Genomic DNA, 18,106 nt, shown 5'->3' with positions numbered 1-18,106 from the left:
GATCATATGGTAATTATATTTGTAGTTTTTTGAGGAACTTCCATATTGTTATCCAGAATGGTTGTATTAGTTTACATTCACACCAACAGTGTCTGAGTTCCCTTTCCTCTGCATCTTTGCCAGCATGTTATTTTTTGTCTTTCTGATAGTGGCCATTCTAACTCGGGTGAGATGATACTTAATTGTAATTTTGAGTTGCATTTCCCTGATGATCAGTGATGTTGAACATTTTTCATATAATATTTGTTGGCTTTTTGTATGTTTTCTGTTGAGAAATGTCTGTTCAGATTATATGCCCATTCTTAATTTAAATTTTATAATTTTTTGCTGTTGAGATGTTTCAGTTCCTTGTATATTCTGGATATTAATCTCCTATCAGATGAGTACTTTTCAAATATTTTCTCCCATTCTTTTCTCACTCTCTTGTTTTGTTTTGTTCTTGTTTTTGCTGTTCAGGAGTTATTTAATGTGATATAATTCAATTTGTTTATTTGTTGTTGTTGTTGTTGTTGCCTGTGCTTTTGAGGTCTTATTCATAAAATTTTTTCTCAGACCAATGTGTTGACTCATTTCCCATATTTTCCTCTAGTAATTTTATTTTTTCAGATCTTACATTTAGGTATTTGATTCATTTTGATTTAATTTTTGTGTGAAATGAAAGGCAGAGTCTAGTTTCATTCTTCTTTATATGGATGTTCATTTCCCAGCACCATTTACCGAAGAGACTGTCCTTTCCCCAATGAGGGTTCATGGCAGCTTTGTCAAAAGCCATGTGGCTGTAAATATGTGGATTTATTTCTGTATCCTCAGTTCTATTCCTTTGATCTATATGTCTTTTTTATGCCAGTACCATGCTGTTTGGGTTACAATAGTTTTGTAGTATATTTTGAGGCTTGATAGTGTGATGCTTCCAGCTTTATTATTTTTGCTCAGGATTGTTTTGGCTATTTGGGGTTTTTTGTAGTTCCATACAAGTTTTAAGATTTTTCTTCTGTTTCTCTGAAGAATATCATTTGTATTTTGGCAGCAATTGCATCAAATCTGTAGATTGCTTTGAGTAATATTATCTTAACAATATTAATCCTTCTAATCCATGAGCATTGGTTGTCTTCTTATTTCATTTTCTTTTCATTTTTTTCATCAATGTTTTGTAGTTTTCTTTGTCAAAGTCTTTTACCTCTTTGGTTAAATATATTTCTCTCTTTCTCTCTCTCTCTTTCTCTCTCTCTCTCTCTCTCTTTCTCTCTCTCTCTCTCTCTCTCTGTGTGTGTGTGTGTGTGTGTGTGTGTGTGTGTGTGTGTGTGCATCTGTTGTAAATAGGATTGCTGTCTTGATTTCTTTTTCAGCCAGTTCATTGTTCATGCATAGAAATGCTACAATTTTTGTATGCTAATTTTGTATCCTGCACTTTAATAAATTCATTTATCAGTTCTAACAGTTTTTAGATAGGGTCTTAGGTTTTTAAATATAAAATCATATCATCTGCAAAAAGGGACAATTTGACTTACTCCTTTCCAATTTGGATGACCTTTATTTCTTACTGTTGCCTAATTAGTCCAGTTAGTACTTCTAGTACTATGTTGAATAAGAGTAGTAAGAGTGGGCATTCTTGTTTTATTCCAGTTCTTAGATGAAAAGTTGGATTTTCATCATTCAGTAAGATGTAGGCTTTGGGTTGAACTAGGCTGACAGACTTTTACTTGAACCAAGTTTCTTGGGAAAGTAGTTAACTTTCTTTGATCTCCCTTTTATATTTTCATTGACCTCTCAATCCACTGCATAATGACATCTGCCTCCACATTTTATTGAAAATTCTTTCTCTAGGGTCACTAATGGCTACCTCACTGCAAAATTAAATCAGTGACCTTTTTAAAAATGTTTATTTATTTTTGTCCACATTTACTAACGCTTTCTATTCCATTTAACCTAGTGAATATTCTTGAAAATTTTCACTCCCTTATTTCCATGGAAATCTTATTTTTTTGTTTTCCAGTATCTCTGGCATCTCAAACCATTGTATCCTGGTGTCTCCATGAGCTCTACCATTCATGATCAAATCTGATCCAGTGGCACACTAATCTTCTTCTGCATGTTTTCCTTGAGTAATCACATCCACTCTAATGACATTTATCCTATTATATACTGAGGAGTTCAATAATCTAGATCAGGGTCAGCAAACAATGGCTTGTCAGTTGGATTTCACTTGCCGCTTGTTTTTGTAAATAAAGATTTATTGGGACAAGCCATGCCTATTTGTTTATGGTGGCTTTCTTGCTACAAAGGCAGAGTTGAAGAAAATAATTATTATCTGGCACTATACAGAAAAAAAGTCAACATCTTAGCTCCATCTTAAGATGAAGTTTTCAGGCTTATATAACAAGTTATTTAAAGGACATACACATTTCAATGTACTGGAAGTAGCTAAATCCAGATTTTCAAAACTGCTTTTCTTTCTCCACTCTTATTTTCTCTTATTAGGTATTTATATTTAGCAAAAACAGAAACCTGGAAATCATTCTAGATTTTGCTCTTTCCTTCATCTCACCATACATTGATCACCAAGCCTTGATCAATATCATTCATATTTGTCTTCTCTCCATATCTATGACCACAGTCATAATTGAGGATCTTAACTGAACTTCTCATGGCTGTAGGCAAAGGCTTTCCATCAAAAATAGGCTGTGTGTTACTTATCACTTCTCCAGGTAAAGGACATGTTCTTTATCTTGCCCCCCACAATAATCTAAGAGTCGAGTGAACTAAGCCCCATCAAAATTGTTCTGTGTGGATACCCACAGTGTTTCAATGATTCAGGACTTTTGTAACTCCCAATCATAGAGTGAGATATTAATTCCCACAAAGCTGTGATCATGGTATAGAAAGGAAAGCTCACTGTCTGCACTGGTGAGTGGAACTTGATTGTGGTGGAACATACTTCCAGTGAAAATATAATACTATTAACACCTAAGTTAGGGATGCCAACTATCTGTTAGAGTCAGGAAAGCCTTTGCAGGGCAAATGGTGTCTAAAATAAATCTTACAAGATAAGGAATTGTCAGTTCAGTAAATGGGATGCATTCTAGGCAATCAAGAAACCTTATGAAGGCTAGAATGAAAGGAAGACCTGTACATATTTGGAGAATGGCAAGCATCCTATAAAATTGACACAAGGGCTGGTTGGGGTATTTGCAAAGAGGTAGGCTAGAAAGAAAATGTAAGCCTGGATATGAAGGTTTTGTTTTGCTTTGTTTTTACCTCCATGCTTGAATGATTAGATTCATAATAAAAAATAATGAGGGTCGGGTGCGGTGGTTCATGCATGTAATCCCAGCACTTTGGGAGGCCGAGGCAGGCAGATCACAAGGTCAGGAAGTTGAGACGATCCTGGCTAACACGGTGAAACCCCGTTTCTACTAAAAATACAAAAAAATTAGCCAGGCGTGGTGGCGGGCACCTGTAGTCCCAGCTACTCGGGAGGCTGAGGCAGGAGAATGGCGTGAACCCGGGGTGGAGCTTGCAGTGAGCTGAGATGGTGCCACTGCATTCCAGCCTGGGCGACAGAGCGAGAGTCCGTCTCAAGTAATAATAATAATTAATAAATGAATAAATAAATAAAAATAAATGAGAAGGCTAAATTTCCAATGGGGTGACATACAGAATTGGCATTTATAAGAAGGATTTATAGTGACAGATTATGGGGCGACAGCACATCATACAGTGAAGAAAAAAATTGTCAGAGGCAAAATTAAGATTATTACAATAATTTATTAAAAGAAGTTACTTGCCTAAATGAAGTCATTGTCCACGGGAGCAGGTAGAAGGAGCCAGGTTCAAGATATAATTCTGCAATGAATCTACAAGATTTAGTTGAAAGTGGGTGACAGCTGCAGAAGAGGAAGGTAAGTAAGGGACACAGCTGGCAAAATCAAGCAATAGTGTTATTAATTAAGAAATTAACCTTCCACAAAAGGCAGAAAAGATGTTGGGGGCAAAAGAATGAGCTTGTTTGGGGATATGTTCAATTTGAAATGCCAACACAATGGAGATAGCACATGAAAATGTCCAGGAGACAGTTGGAAATACTAGAGTGGATCCCACAGTAGAAATAAGAATATTGAGGAATATTATGGTATCAGTATGAGGACAAACTTATCCAACCACTAGTTCATTCCTGTTCCTGAAACGCTAGCATTAAGTATTTATTTTTTGAGAGAAACCACGCATATTCTCAATAGATTCACTGTCAAAATGCTAAGCGTTTTAAGAGTAATATATTAATTAATTCACACTCATAGATTATCTTGGATTTTTTTACTGGCAGAGTTTAGATATTTAATGAAGGCTTTAAAAACACAGAATCTAGGACTCAGAGTATGGTACATAAAGAAAAAAATAAGTCAGAAATATGAGGTACTACCAGGCAAGATGAATATGACAGCATACCAAAACAGAAAGGCTGAGCATGGTAGTGGGTGAGGGGAAGGGAGCAGACAAACTGGGAAGAAGGTCAGAAAAAATGAAGAAGGAAAGTAAAGGAAGGCCAAGTCTAGTCATTTCCCAGTTTGGACCAGAGTTATCTGAATGTATCAAGTGTTCTTTTTGTTTTTATCATAGCTCCTTTTTAAAATGCCTTAGAAAGACAGCCTGTGATATACTTATGCTTCTAAACATTCAAAAATTAAAAGCCAACCAGTCCAGTCCTCTTAATTATTCTTTCAGTTTTATAAGTAATATATTTAATAACGGATTTTTAGGGAGAAAATGTTTTATGGTAGTTTTAAATAATGCAGAAGGCTCTCCAAACATTGCCTATAATACACAATTCATTGCATTTTAGCTCCTTACAAATTCTTTAAAATCCCATCTATCCTAGCTATTTTTTCTTAATAACTTTTTCTGTGTATGCATTTTCTTCAGCCCTTAAGAGATTAGGGAAAGGGTTAGATAGTAACCATTTGACTGCACCAGTCTGATGTTTCCTGAATCACCAACTGATACTTGAATGCTCAAACTATAAGGAAACACTTTATGTGATTGTATTCATTTACAAATTGTGCATTATTGCCCTCCATGCTTTAAAATGTTTCCTTCATTGGCATATTCAGAAATATAATATTGATAGAAATAACCATGAATTTGGCTCCTTTTTGAGACTACTGTATGGAGAGGGGATGGGAATGGAGGGAGCAAATACCAAAAAAAGAAAAAAAGAAAGAAATCTTGTGGAGGAGAAAAGCAGACAAATAGTATTTAGATTAGATATTCAAATTTTTCAATTTTATCTCCTAATTGGTAAGTTATTATGTGCCAGTAATTTTATATTTTTATTTATTCAATTTATTTATCAGTATGGATTTATTAAACTAAGTACTAACACTTGGTTTATTGGATTAAAGTTTACCTTCAAAAATCTGTGACAAAGTATATAATTTTGTACATATACATATATATTTGTATTGTATACACACGCATATATAAGTGTATATGCATAAATTTGTGTGTGTTTGTAATGTTACATCATCTGATGGCAATAAGGAAAAAATAGGGTTTATAATTTGAGATCAGAAGCATAATTCAGATCATTGTATTTTTCTTGTAAAGTATTACTTATAATGAGTGTGTATATATGTATATACATATATATTTATACACACACATATATATAAAAGGCCACAATGTATTTTATATATAAAGCTTAACAATTTATTTTTTGGTGATAATGTTGACTTCAATGCATTTCTGAAAACTACAATGCTTTTTATGTCATTAAGTTTATATGGTATTTTTATGCTGCCTTGTTTCAGGGAAGCTAAGGATTACATTTTTTCAGATTCTAATATCTTTTATTTGGAATGTGAGCACAGTTGATGGCAGCATTTTGTTTCCCTCTTAGTGATATATAATAGTGTTTCTAAACGTTTTAGATTCAATAAAATTCTATATTAATTTATTTCATTTCTTTGAAAGTAGAGAAAATAATGTGGAATTGTAACAGTTAAAAGAATATCCCTCTTTTATTATGGGGAAACAGGAATGTATTTTAGGCATTATGTTTTTCATCTAAGTTTGTGTAAACTTTGCAAGAACTATACAAGGATACAAGGAACCCATTTCAAAAAATTTTTCTGAGGCACTAGTCATTTTATATAACGTAAGATGAAAATGTAGGGACAGGTCAGGTGAGTAACATGTCATCTAACGTCATCACCCCAGTCACCAGAAAAGCCATTCAGCCAGTTCTGAGTCAATTCAAACTATCACACACCCACACTTTGTGATTTTTGTTTTTTCTTCTTCTTTCAGCTCTCTCATGACACCATATAGGCTTTACCAAGATTTTTCTTTGCTCCTTTGAGTTTTCTCTGCTTACCCTGCCAGCAGTAACCATGATGAAAGAACTGTATGATGACAGGTGCTTTTCTAGTCTGGATGGAAATAAGAATGTCATCTAATCCTATGCATAAGTATTGTAGGCAAGTTTTATAGGTTTTTAAGTAATTTTTCTTTCTCTTTTCTTAGTGTTTTCTTAATCTATTACAATTTACTTTTTGATAGATCCTTTTGATCTCCTTTAGAGATTTGGGAATATACACTCCATAAAAGAACTGCTAAGGAAGGCAACTCAAGAGAATATTTTAGGAAGCAAGAAATTTATCTTCTGTGTTATCATCCACTGAAAAATGTACAATGGGAAAACAACAAATGAGGCATTATCCTGTGTCTTCCATATATATGAAGGGAGAGACAGCAAAATTATGATTGCTCAGACGGTTCTAAGGGAAGATTAGTGAGTGGATTCCATTCAAAAGAGCTTGACCTAAATAATCCCAAACTGATAAAATAGCACATCATGATTTTAGTTCTCACTTTACAAAGTTTTATTTCACAAAGAAATTTATAAATGGTATTTTTATCCGGAAACAAACACTGACATTTTTGCTTGTAACTCACATTATTGGAAGACTATGGAAAAATAAATGCACAGCTAATATACTGAAGAGTGCTATTAAGTGGAAAGCAATAAATATAAAAAGATGGCTTACCAAAAATTATGTATTAAATAAAGAAAATTTGATTTTCAAAGTTAGAATGTATTTTTAAGGATATATATGCCATGTTATATAAATATGTATTTTATAATACAATCACACACTCAACCTTAGAAACTTTGATTCTCTTATCAGTGCAACTTCTCTTTAAGTGAAAATTTATTTCTGGTTCCACTTTTACCAGCTGAAAATGTAATATTAGTATATCCAGACATGCGTCCACACTTATTCCATGCCAAAAGCAAAGTATGAGAAATTAAAAACAGCAGGGCAGCATTCTGTTATGTGACATAAAGAATGACATTTCTCCTGGGTATGTTTTTAAAATAAAATTTGATGGATGCTAAAGAAATATTTAGAAGATTCCACTCGAGTATAATTAGAAAGGACTTAGGTGGTGAGTGAACCAGGGCCAGTGAATGGAAGGGCAGAATCCTGGTAAACATTGGTTCAGTCCCACAGTCTCTAACACAGGGCTCATGGATCAACTTATGTTGAAATGTTTCACATATGGCAGACACATACACGTCTGTAATGTTTGTCGTTACAGGATGACTTTGATTTTGTAATACAGTTTATACATAGCCAGGCTCTTGAGAACACTCAAAATCTGTGCTAATCAAAGCTTAGGTGGTTGCTTGAGCTGGAGCTAAACATAATCCTTAAAAATGGGCTCCCTACACTGTGCTCCGCTTTTCCTCTTAGCCTCTTCCCCTCAACGAAATGGTAAGAGTTCAGCTGACAACAGGGTAAACAGATTATTGTGTTATTGCTGGCTGATTGCCGGAGTTATTTTGGAGCTTCATAATTCATTTAAAGAGATTTTTGACATTTATGAAATGACTTCTATAATCAACTGACAGTGCAATATCCTATAATTGTTCAATTAAAAATGACTACTAGTGCAGTCATTTATTAGTAGAACCAGATAATTGTCTTGCCACTAAAGAGTACTTCTCACTTTGCACATCAAATGAAAATGTTTGAGTATAAATCTGTGACACAGCAGCCAAAGTCCTGGGGATTTTCAAGTGCATATGTAATTATTACAGACCTCTGAAGTAAATATGGTTTAATGTGATAATCTTAAATGGATTGTGTGTGAGCCTTACAAAATACTTTTCTGTATAAACCAGAGCATCTGTCAGAATGGATAGGAGTTCATTTCTAACCATTATGAAGTTCATGATATTCTTTCCAACGTGTAGTTTAACATGTGTAGTTAGAACACAGGACAGCATGCCTTTCCCTTGATTCTCATTTATCGTTTTTCCCCCCTTGCAGATGAAACTGATTACCAAGGTAAGGAGCCAGGAATGATTGCATTGATAAATCAGTTTCATATGGAATAGTACCCTACTGGGGTCAGCACTCAGAAGCTCTGTCTTCCAGATACGTACACAGATAGAATGCAGATCCACAAAAACAGAAACGCTTTCACACACATGCGTGTGCATGCACACACACACACATGCACATAAAACACAAATTTCAAATGCTGAATTTCTCTGAAATGAAACACTTTGACTCACATTATCACAAACCATCTGTTAAGCTAAATCATAAATCAGTCTTTGATTAAATAATTAAAAAAAGAAACCCTTACCACACTGAACACAGAGAAGGCAGAGAGATCATTTAAATACCAATATAAAGAAATAACTAAATGGAGGAAACAGCAGCAGTCCCCTTACATATAATGATTTCTTTATTTTTATTTTAAATTAGCATTGTGCTTCTTTGGACAAACTGGCTAAAACTCAAAATTTACATTCAAATAATGATAATTAAGGAAATTCAGAGCAGGCTCAACAGATGGAACATGTTACTTAATTTGAGGTTGCTACAAAATAGAATTTAGTGGTGTCATTTCAAAGTTGCAGCTTAATTTTAATTTTTAAATAAATAATCTGATTTAGTTGTTTTTTTCTTTTTCCATTTTGTTTGCAGGAAAATGTTGAAAAATTGCTGTCAGATTCAATCGCTATCTCCCACTTTCTTTCTAACCCATCAGCAAGAATAGGGCATTTGAATCACAGCTGCTAGGGGCTTTTTGTTTTTGTTTCTCTTCAAAAAAATTTTTTTCAAGCCCGTTTTTCTTCTTCTTGTATGGATTTTAGAAAGAGTTTTGATAAAGACAGTCCTGGCAGCTGGATGATAAATATTATTTTCTTAACCTGCCTAGCTTTGTCAGCCACCTGCGACTGCAGCCTGCCACACGTTGGAAGCAGCTCATTAACTTTCCCACAGCTTCCCAGGAGTTTTCCTTGTTTGCTTTCACCTTGGGTGTGTGCTGCCTTCTCACTGAACGGTTAACTATCCGAGTAGGCCGAGTGGGCTTTGGCACCGCGAGCAGAGCACGCTTCAGGCAGCCTCCCTGCTAAGGCTCAAAATCTCTCTTAAACACATTAAGCAGCCCATTTTGGATTGATAGTGCAGTAATTATTCTGCTTCACCCTAAAAACCATCCTGGGGTAATTGGCGCAGAGGAAAATTACCCAGAGTCCTCTACCACCTGGTAGTTAAGGAACGAATCCAGGGAAAGATAAGTGAAGCAGGAAAAAAATCGGCACTTATTTGATTTTAATCTCACCACTTTGCAAGCATTTAAATTGCCTTAATCAGGTGGTTGGCTTCCAGCCTAGCTGGTAATCTGTTATCAAATTTGAAACTAGATTTTTTAAAATGTCAGTGTAGGCTGAGAATTGAAGTCTATTAACAGTTATGAGCCTCCCTCCTAAACTTCCATAATCTATGTATTAATAATCCTTTTTACAAAGCTGTCAAATATTACTTTATTACAACTCTACATTAATAATATAGATGTAAAGGCAAGATTTAATTATTTATTTTTTATTTTTATTTTAAAATTGAGGGAACACACAATGCTAACATTCCTAACACTAAAATCCATTTTTTTAAAGCAATAGCTTGAATCTATGGAATAACTTTGATAAATGTAATTGAATTTTTCTATGATAAGATTAACTAGTTGTAATTGTGAATGGGGAGGTCTGACCCACTCCAAATGAGATGTATGACAAGCTGAAAATAATCAATTTTTTTCTTTATTTGAGCCCAGATTTTTTAAAATGGAAAGAGAAAATCAGGGCCTTGCAGGATGAAATATTTGTGTCTGAAATGTTTTTATATACACCACTTATCTCCCATCTCCTCAGTGTGTTTAATTGTGCTGAGCTTGGTTTAAAATGAGATCAACACATTGAAACCCCAGAAGGCTTAATTAACGGAGGGACTTAATACGTACCAAAAAGGGATTTTTTTTTTTTTGACAAATGTGGCATAAATTTTACCTGCAACATCCTTAACTAAAAGCATCCCAAAATTGTTAAGCCCATTAAATTGCCTTTTTTTAAAAAAAAAGAAAAAAAAAGGAGAGAGAGAGAAGAGAAAAAGGAAGAAAATAATTTTACTTTGAAAATCTTAATTACTGTGATAGCAGGGTTGGGTTGTGCCTTTTTACGATTCCTGTATGATTTGCATTTTGAGTTGAAGTTTTGTTCTTCACAGCACACAAGCCAGCAATCAGGAGCATATAGAAATGGCTTGATATATTCCCCTTTTAAACATGCTTATAAAACATTTTGCCTATGTAGCTTTTTGTATTACACATTCCATGGGGTTTCTCACATACCAATCAAGAGAGCATATCCCTTTTAATTCATTTTCTCAGAAGTTTAAGAGCTTAGAAATATATATTAATGCAGAACAAATAAAATATTTCAAAAAACTGCAGCACTATTGTAAGGAGTTTCATTTGAAAAGCAAAAAATGCTGTCATTATTTTTATTCTTCTTTCATGGTCTTTATCTGACCATAGAATTTGAGTGAGTAGATCAGACTACAATAGAGACTGCTCCAACAACTTGGATTCCTAATTCCCTTCCTGGTTCCTGACTAGGTTCAGAAAAAGACTCTTTCAGAAACATCAAATCTAGTGACAATGAAATTAATCACAATGTACAAAAGAAAAGCAGCTGGCAACCAAACACTGAATAAAGCCAAGCGTAAATTTAACTAACTGTCAACCTCAATGTATATAATATGTACACATTATGTACTTCTTTCTATTCTTTAGCTAGGCACAATCAGTATTGATGTATTTTTATTGTGTGTGTGTGTGTATATATATATATATATGGATTTCCTATATTACCTCTGAAGGTTTTAAAATTACTATTAGTTATTACTACTTTAGGGCTTAGTAACTGCTACTAAACACAAGTAAAATATCTTGCCTCTAGTTAAAGACGAGTCTCTTTAAAACTGGTCATCACAGATATGCAGATAAATTCTATATCTGCTGGTTGGAACATTTCACTTTTGAAGTAAGATAAGTTTTAACATATGCCTTTGCCAAAAACTAACTCCAAGAAATAATTTAGGAAGAGCTGTAACGGATGTTTTCTTCCTTCCACATAGGAGCATGCTCGGCAACAAAAATAGAAAGAGAATATTTGAGCTTTAAGCTAATGTCATAGGAACTAATGCACATTGTATACAAGTAATAATTTCTTAAGGTCAACATCAGTCAATTCTTGTATGAAATTATGTTCAAATTCATAGTTCTTCTGGTTCATTGTGGCATAGGGTGGTCTCTGGCTGAAACCGTTCATTACTATCTGCGGTAGTAAGGTCACTTGCTTGATCTGGTTCTCTCACTTACCAACTTTGATGCCTTGGGAATGACGTGCAATCCAAGCAGGTTTCTCACTGACCACTATCTAAGACAGTGTGTATCATATGGTATCTAAATTAGTAGAATACTTAGGAGCAAAAGTATTTCTTGGCATACAGATTTAGAGAAGTAAAAGCCACAGTCAATTATTTGTTCTTTTTTTTAAACCTGAATTTCAGAACTATTTTGAAGGGCATAAAAATAGATTCTCTGTGAAATTAGAATACAAAATGTTTGTTAAAAGTTTACACAGTCCAGGCCGGGATTGGAATTGCAATCAGTGTGTACTTTAAGGGAGTTACAGAACGCACCTATGCAAACCATTTTTTTAATTTCCAACCTTGTTATCCTATTAAATCAAATTTTAAAAACTCGACTTCCGTGAGCACAGAGAACTTGAAAATGATACTTCATTATACATACAGAGGTCAGAAAAATGGAAGTCCAAGTAGGCAAAACACTAGATTCCATTTCATTTCGAGCACTCTTTGCTAAGCCCTCTCCTCAGTCCTGGAGGTGAAAATAAGAATAAAATATCACCCTTGCATTGAAAAGATCAACATTACACTTGGGGGGAATAGATATGAGGACAGACAAGTTGGGATATAACGCAGGAACTGCCATGAGATAGTATGAGCTCAGTCCTTTGAGAGAACAAATGAGGGAACTCTACTTTGCCTGGAAAAATTGAGGCTAGTTTGATGAAATAGATAAGTCATTTCTTGAATCAGAGAAAGTAGACAACTAATGATATTCTATGAGTTAAATGTGTTGCTTATTTCAAAAGAAAAATACAGAAATAAGGCTAAATGTATATGCCTTTACTTACAGAATTGTGTACAGGCAATTCCTTTGTAACTAATTATAACAGCAGAAACAATAGCTAGCATTTATTACACACTTATTATGCACCAGACAATGTTCTAAATGCTTGTATGCATTATCTCTATTGCTCCCCATAACAATCATAGATGCATTATTATTATTTGCATTTTATATCTGAGGAACCCAAGGCACTGGCAGGGTAAATGACTTGTTCAAGGTCAGGCAACAGAACTAGAAAGGAGCAGAGAGAGGATATGAACTGAAACAGTCTGTCTCTAGGGCCTGATATCATAAGGTTTTCATTTTCAATAAAGTACTTCATGATGGACAAATATAAAACATTCTATTTTGAATAATATTTTTTGTAAAATTTTTCTTTGATATTTCAAATGTTTAAAAGAGTGGCTTTCTGCCCAGAACCACTTCACTGTGTCCATTACGAAGTTAGCTGGTTCTAAGCTCCGTAGCAATATATTCTTGACAGCAAACAAGAACCTGGCTTACTTTATTCCTCAGCTTTTGACAACCTTTATTATTTCATTTATCTGCTATTCATAGCGAGATGTAAACATCTTACTTCCCAGTGTGATCCTCATATCAACAGTGGGTCAGTTTAAAATATTGAGAATCAATATGTTATAAAACATCAGCCAGTACTAAAAAGGCAGACCCAGAGAAAATTCATTGAATGTCAAATAAAAAATAAACATCAACAGTTAAAAATGTAATAAGATAATAAATAAAGGCAGGGAATTAAAAAAATTTCTTAACCCCAAAAGCAATTTGACAAGTAAGATATACCTGTGTTAAACACAAAGCCACTTACAGTACAGGGAGCAATGAATTTTTCATGCAGGTAAACAGAACAATTCTTTTCTAAATTTAATAGACAGAATACATGACATTAGTGCCATTGATAGTAGGGTTGGGGACTCAGAGAGAGAGAGAACACTACAGTCTCTGTGAAAACATTAGTTAGCACAGGCTTTACATATTTTATTGATTTGTGTAGACATTTAAGACTAAACGTTTTTAGACTGAGGATCTCTTTTTCATCCCAGATACGTATGCATATATTTCTTATGTGCAGGTACTCAGCTCTGCTATATACTTCTTACTCTCAGGCCCTCTTATCCCTCTCCTCCAAACTTGCACAATCTGATACTATGGCCAGTCAGTCAGTCTGCATTTGCCTGTGAGACATCTTTTTATTGACCTGTCATTGAATCCACACTTCTATAGAAAGCCCTATAAGAAGTGAGAGAGAAGTAGGGCATTGCATTCCTTTTGGGATGTTTAAAATTTAATGTGCAACAGCTAACAATCAAAAAGAAACAAATAATAGTCTTGAAACTTGTTGCCTAGATAAAATAGATAGAAAGACAATCATCTAGGAGGAGGTGTGATTGGGGTCTTGCAGTCCTTTCAATTCACCCAGTGAAAACATGCACTACCTACCATACTTTCACAAACACTGGAACTTAACAAATATTTTCTTCCTCCAGTGCTGTTGCTTTTAGGAGTGGCACATATCTCCAAAGAGCGGCACATATCTCCAAAGAGCCACAGCCTTCCAGGTGGGAACCTCCTTTCCCCAGCTTCTCTTCCTTCTGACCGTAAGTACCTATAGCACTCATGAGGCTCCTAGCATGAATTAAAAGTATAAACTAAAAAAAAAAAAAAACCCTCTAATTATGAAAGGGCAAAGATCAGTTAGTACACAGAAAATATTTTTGTTTTTGTTGGTATTGTTGACGATTATTTTCCCAGAGCTCTAGCAACCATATATATACACATTCATTTATTGGTGTGTCTACTGAATGAATATTTTTGAGTCTCTTGCATGTCCTAGGCATTATGCAAATTTCTAGGGAAAATGCGCAACTCCTACTCTCAAGGTCCTTCCACTCTAATGGGGGAAATATGTATGTGCAAGTGTGTGTGTAATGTGTGTATTACATATTTATCATATGGTGAATAATGAAATACAATTCTCCAGAGGGTAGAATTATTTTCTGGGAAATACAAAGAAGAGGCACCAACAAACCTGGAATATTATACGAAAGGATGAAAAATTGTCTTGGAGATGATATTAGAACTCTGACCTATACAAAGAGTAGGAAGTAGTTTTTCAAAGAGTGGAAAAACCATAAACAACAATGGTAGAGTACACTCTGTGAGGAACACAGGCAGCTGAGATTGTGGCAGCATAGAGAGTAAGGGAGGGAGTTGCAAAATACGAAGGTACAATTGGAGGCCTGGGTCAAACCACAGGGAGCCTTAAAAGCTCTGATGTGTTAAACAGAACCAACGACAAAAACCACATGATTATCTCCATAGATGCAGAAAAGGCCTTTGACAAAATTCAACAGCCCTTCATGTTAAAAACTCTCAATAAACTAGGTATTGATGGAATGTATCTCAAAATAATAAAAGCTATATATGACAAACCCACAGCCAATATCATACTAAATGGGCAAAAACTGGAAGCATTCCCTTTGAAAACTGGCACAAGACAAGGATGCCCTCTCTCACCACTCCTACTCAACATAGTGTTGGAAGTTCTGGCCAGGACAATCAGGCAAGTGAAAGAAATAAATGGTATTCAATTAGGAAATGAGGAAGTCAAATTGTCCCTGTTTGCAGATGACATGATTGTGTATTTAGAAAACCCCATCGTCTCAGCCCAAAATCTCCTTAAGCTGATAAGCAACTTCAGCAAAGTCTCAGGATACAAAATCACTGTGTAGAAATCACAAGCTTTCCTATACACCAATAACAGGCAAACAGACAGCCAAATCATGAGTGAACTCCCAGTCACAATTGCTACAAAGAGCATAAAATACCTAGGAATCCAACTTACAAGGGATGTGAAGGACCTCTTCAAGGAGAACTACAAACCACTGCTCAATGAAATAAAAGAGGACCCAAACAAATGGAAGAACATTCCATGCTCAAGGATAGGAAGAATCAATATCGTGAAAATGGCCATACTGCCCAAGGTGATTTATAGATTCAATGCCATCCCCATCAAGCTACCAGTGACTTTCTTCACAGAATTGGAAAAAACCACTTTAAAGTTCATATGGAACCAAAAAAGAGCCTGCATTGCCAAGACAATCCTAAGCAAAAAGAAAAAGCTGGAGGCATCACGCTACCTGACTTCAAACTATACTACAATGCTACAGTAACCAAAACAGCACGGTACTGGTACCAAAACAGATATATAGACCAATGGAAGAGAACAGAGCCCTCAGAAATAACACCACACATCTACAACCATCTGATCTTTGACAAACCTGACAAAAACAAGAGATGGGGAAAGGATTCCCTATTTAATAAATGGTGCCGGGAAAACAGGCTAGCCATATATAGAAAGCTGAAACTGCATCCCTTCCTTACACCTTATACAAAAATTAATTCAAGATGGATTAAAGACTTAAATGTTAGACCTAAAACCATAAAATCCCTAGAAGAAAACCTAGGCAATACCATTCAGGACATAGGCATGGGCAAGGACTTCATGACTAAAACATCAAAAGCAATGGCAACAAAAGCCAAAATAGACAAATGGGATCTATTTAAACTAAAGAACTTCTGCACGGCCAAAGAAACTACCATCAGAGTGAACAGGCAACCTACAGAATGGGAGAAAATTTTTGCAGTCTACCCATCTGACAAAGGGCTAATATCCAGAATCTACAAAGAACTCAAACAAATTTACAAGAAAAAAACAAACTCATCAAAAAGTGAGCAAAGGATATGAACAGACACTTCTTAAAAGAGGACATCTATGCAGTCAACAGACACATGAAAAAATGTTCATCATCACTGGTCATCAGAGAAATGCAAATCAAAACCACAATGAGACACCATCTCACACCAGTTAGAATGGCGATCATTAAAAAGTCAGGAAACAACAGATGCTAGAGAGGATGTGGAGCAATAGGAATGCTTTTACACTGTTGGTGGTAGTGTAAATTAGTTCAAGCATTGTGGAAGACAGTGTGGCAATTCCTCAAGGATCTAGAACTAGAATTACCATTTGATCCAGCAATCCCATTAGTGGGTATATACCCAAAGGATTATAAATCATGCTACTATAAAGACACATGCACACTTATGTTTATTGTGGCACCATTCACAATAGCAAAGACTTGGAACCAACTCGAATGTCCATCAGTCATAGACCGGATTAAGAAAATGTGGCACATATATACCATGGAATACTCTGCAGCCATAGAAAGGATGAGTTCATGTCCTTTGCAGGGACATGGATGAAGCTGGAAACCATCATTCTTAGCAAACTATCACAAGGACAGAAACCCAAACACAGCATGCTCTCACTCATAGGTGGGAATTGAATAATTAGATCACTTGGACCCAGGGGGGGATCATCACACACTGGGGCCTGTTGGGGAGCAGGGGCCTGGGGAGGGATAGCATTAGGAGAAATATCTAATGTAAATGATGAGTTGATGGGTGCAGCACACCAACATGACACGTGTATACCTATGTATCAAACCTGCATGTTGTGCACATGTACCCTAGAACTTAAAGTATAATTTTTTTAAAAAAGGTCATCCTTCAGCATCAAAAGTAAAGCCATTGTTTAGGCCCTAACGAATTCTACTACCGCCTCCCCTGTTCTGATGTAATTCTGTGATATCACTTACCACTACCTATTTTTTTCTAGTTCATTTCTTCCTTTGTTTATGTATTCATTTGTTGTTTCCCTATTAAAATGTAAGCCTGGGGGAATAAAAAGAATGTGTAAGCCATAGATTAGGTATGCTCTGGGTGGTGGGGAAAGCTGGGGATGCTACAGACCATCCAGGCAAAGGAAGAAAGTGAGAAAGACTAGACCTAAGAATCCTAGGAGGCTCTTACTCTAGCTAGAGATAATAAAGGCCTGACCTAGACTTGTGGTCGTCGGGGTGGGAAGAAGGCGACAATGCCAAGACATAGGTAGCAGAAATTCCTGCATGTGGTGAGTGAAAAGGGAGAGGGAGAAATCAAGAGTTGCTCTCTAATATCACTGGCAAGACCATCAGTTGTGATAGTATCCATATATAGGATAAAGTAGGTTTATTATACAAGATGTTATGTTCAGATATAATGAATATGAAATTAATATATACTAAGACAGTAAGGCCCATTGAAATTCTAAACATTAAGGGAGTAGATTATATATGATTTGGGAGTTAATTAGGGTATCTCTGAGATTACACAAAGTAACCCGAAGATAATACGTAAAATTAAAAAAGAAACATGATTTAATTTTGGGAGCATCAACATTGATGGACATACTAGAAGTGAGGTGCCTAAAGAGGAGCCTGAAAAATTTGATAATGTGGCATAGAATACGAAGACTGCAATAATTTCAAATTGCAGGGAGATGGTCTGTAGAGTCAAGCACTCGCAACAAATAAAGAGAAAAGATAGAATAAGGGCTACAAACTACTATATTACATCTGATAGTTGCGAACCCCTATTGATTGTATGAAGACTAGCTGTGGTTATGAGCAGGAAA

This window comes from Pongo pygmaeus, chromosome 10 (genome assembly GCF_028885625.2).
Source record: "Pongo pygmaeus isolate AG05252 chromosome 10, NHGRI_mPonPyg2-v2.0_pri, whole genome shotgun sequence".
Lineage (NCBI taxonomy): Eukaryota > Metazoa > Chordata > Mammalia > Primates > Hominidae > Pongo > Pongo pygmaeus.
The sequence above is the reverse complement of the archived record's forward strand: the minus strand, read 5'-3'. Positions refer to the sequence as shown.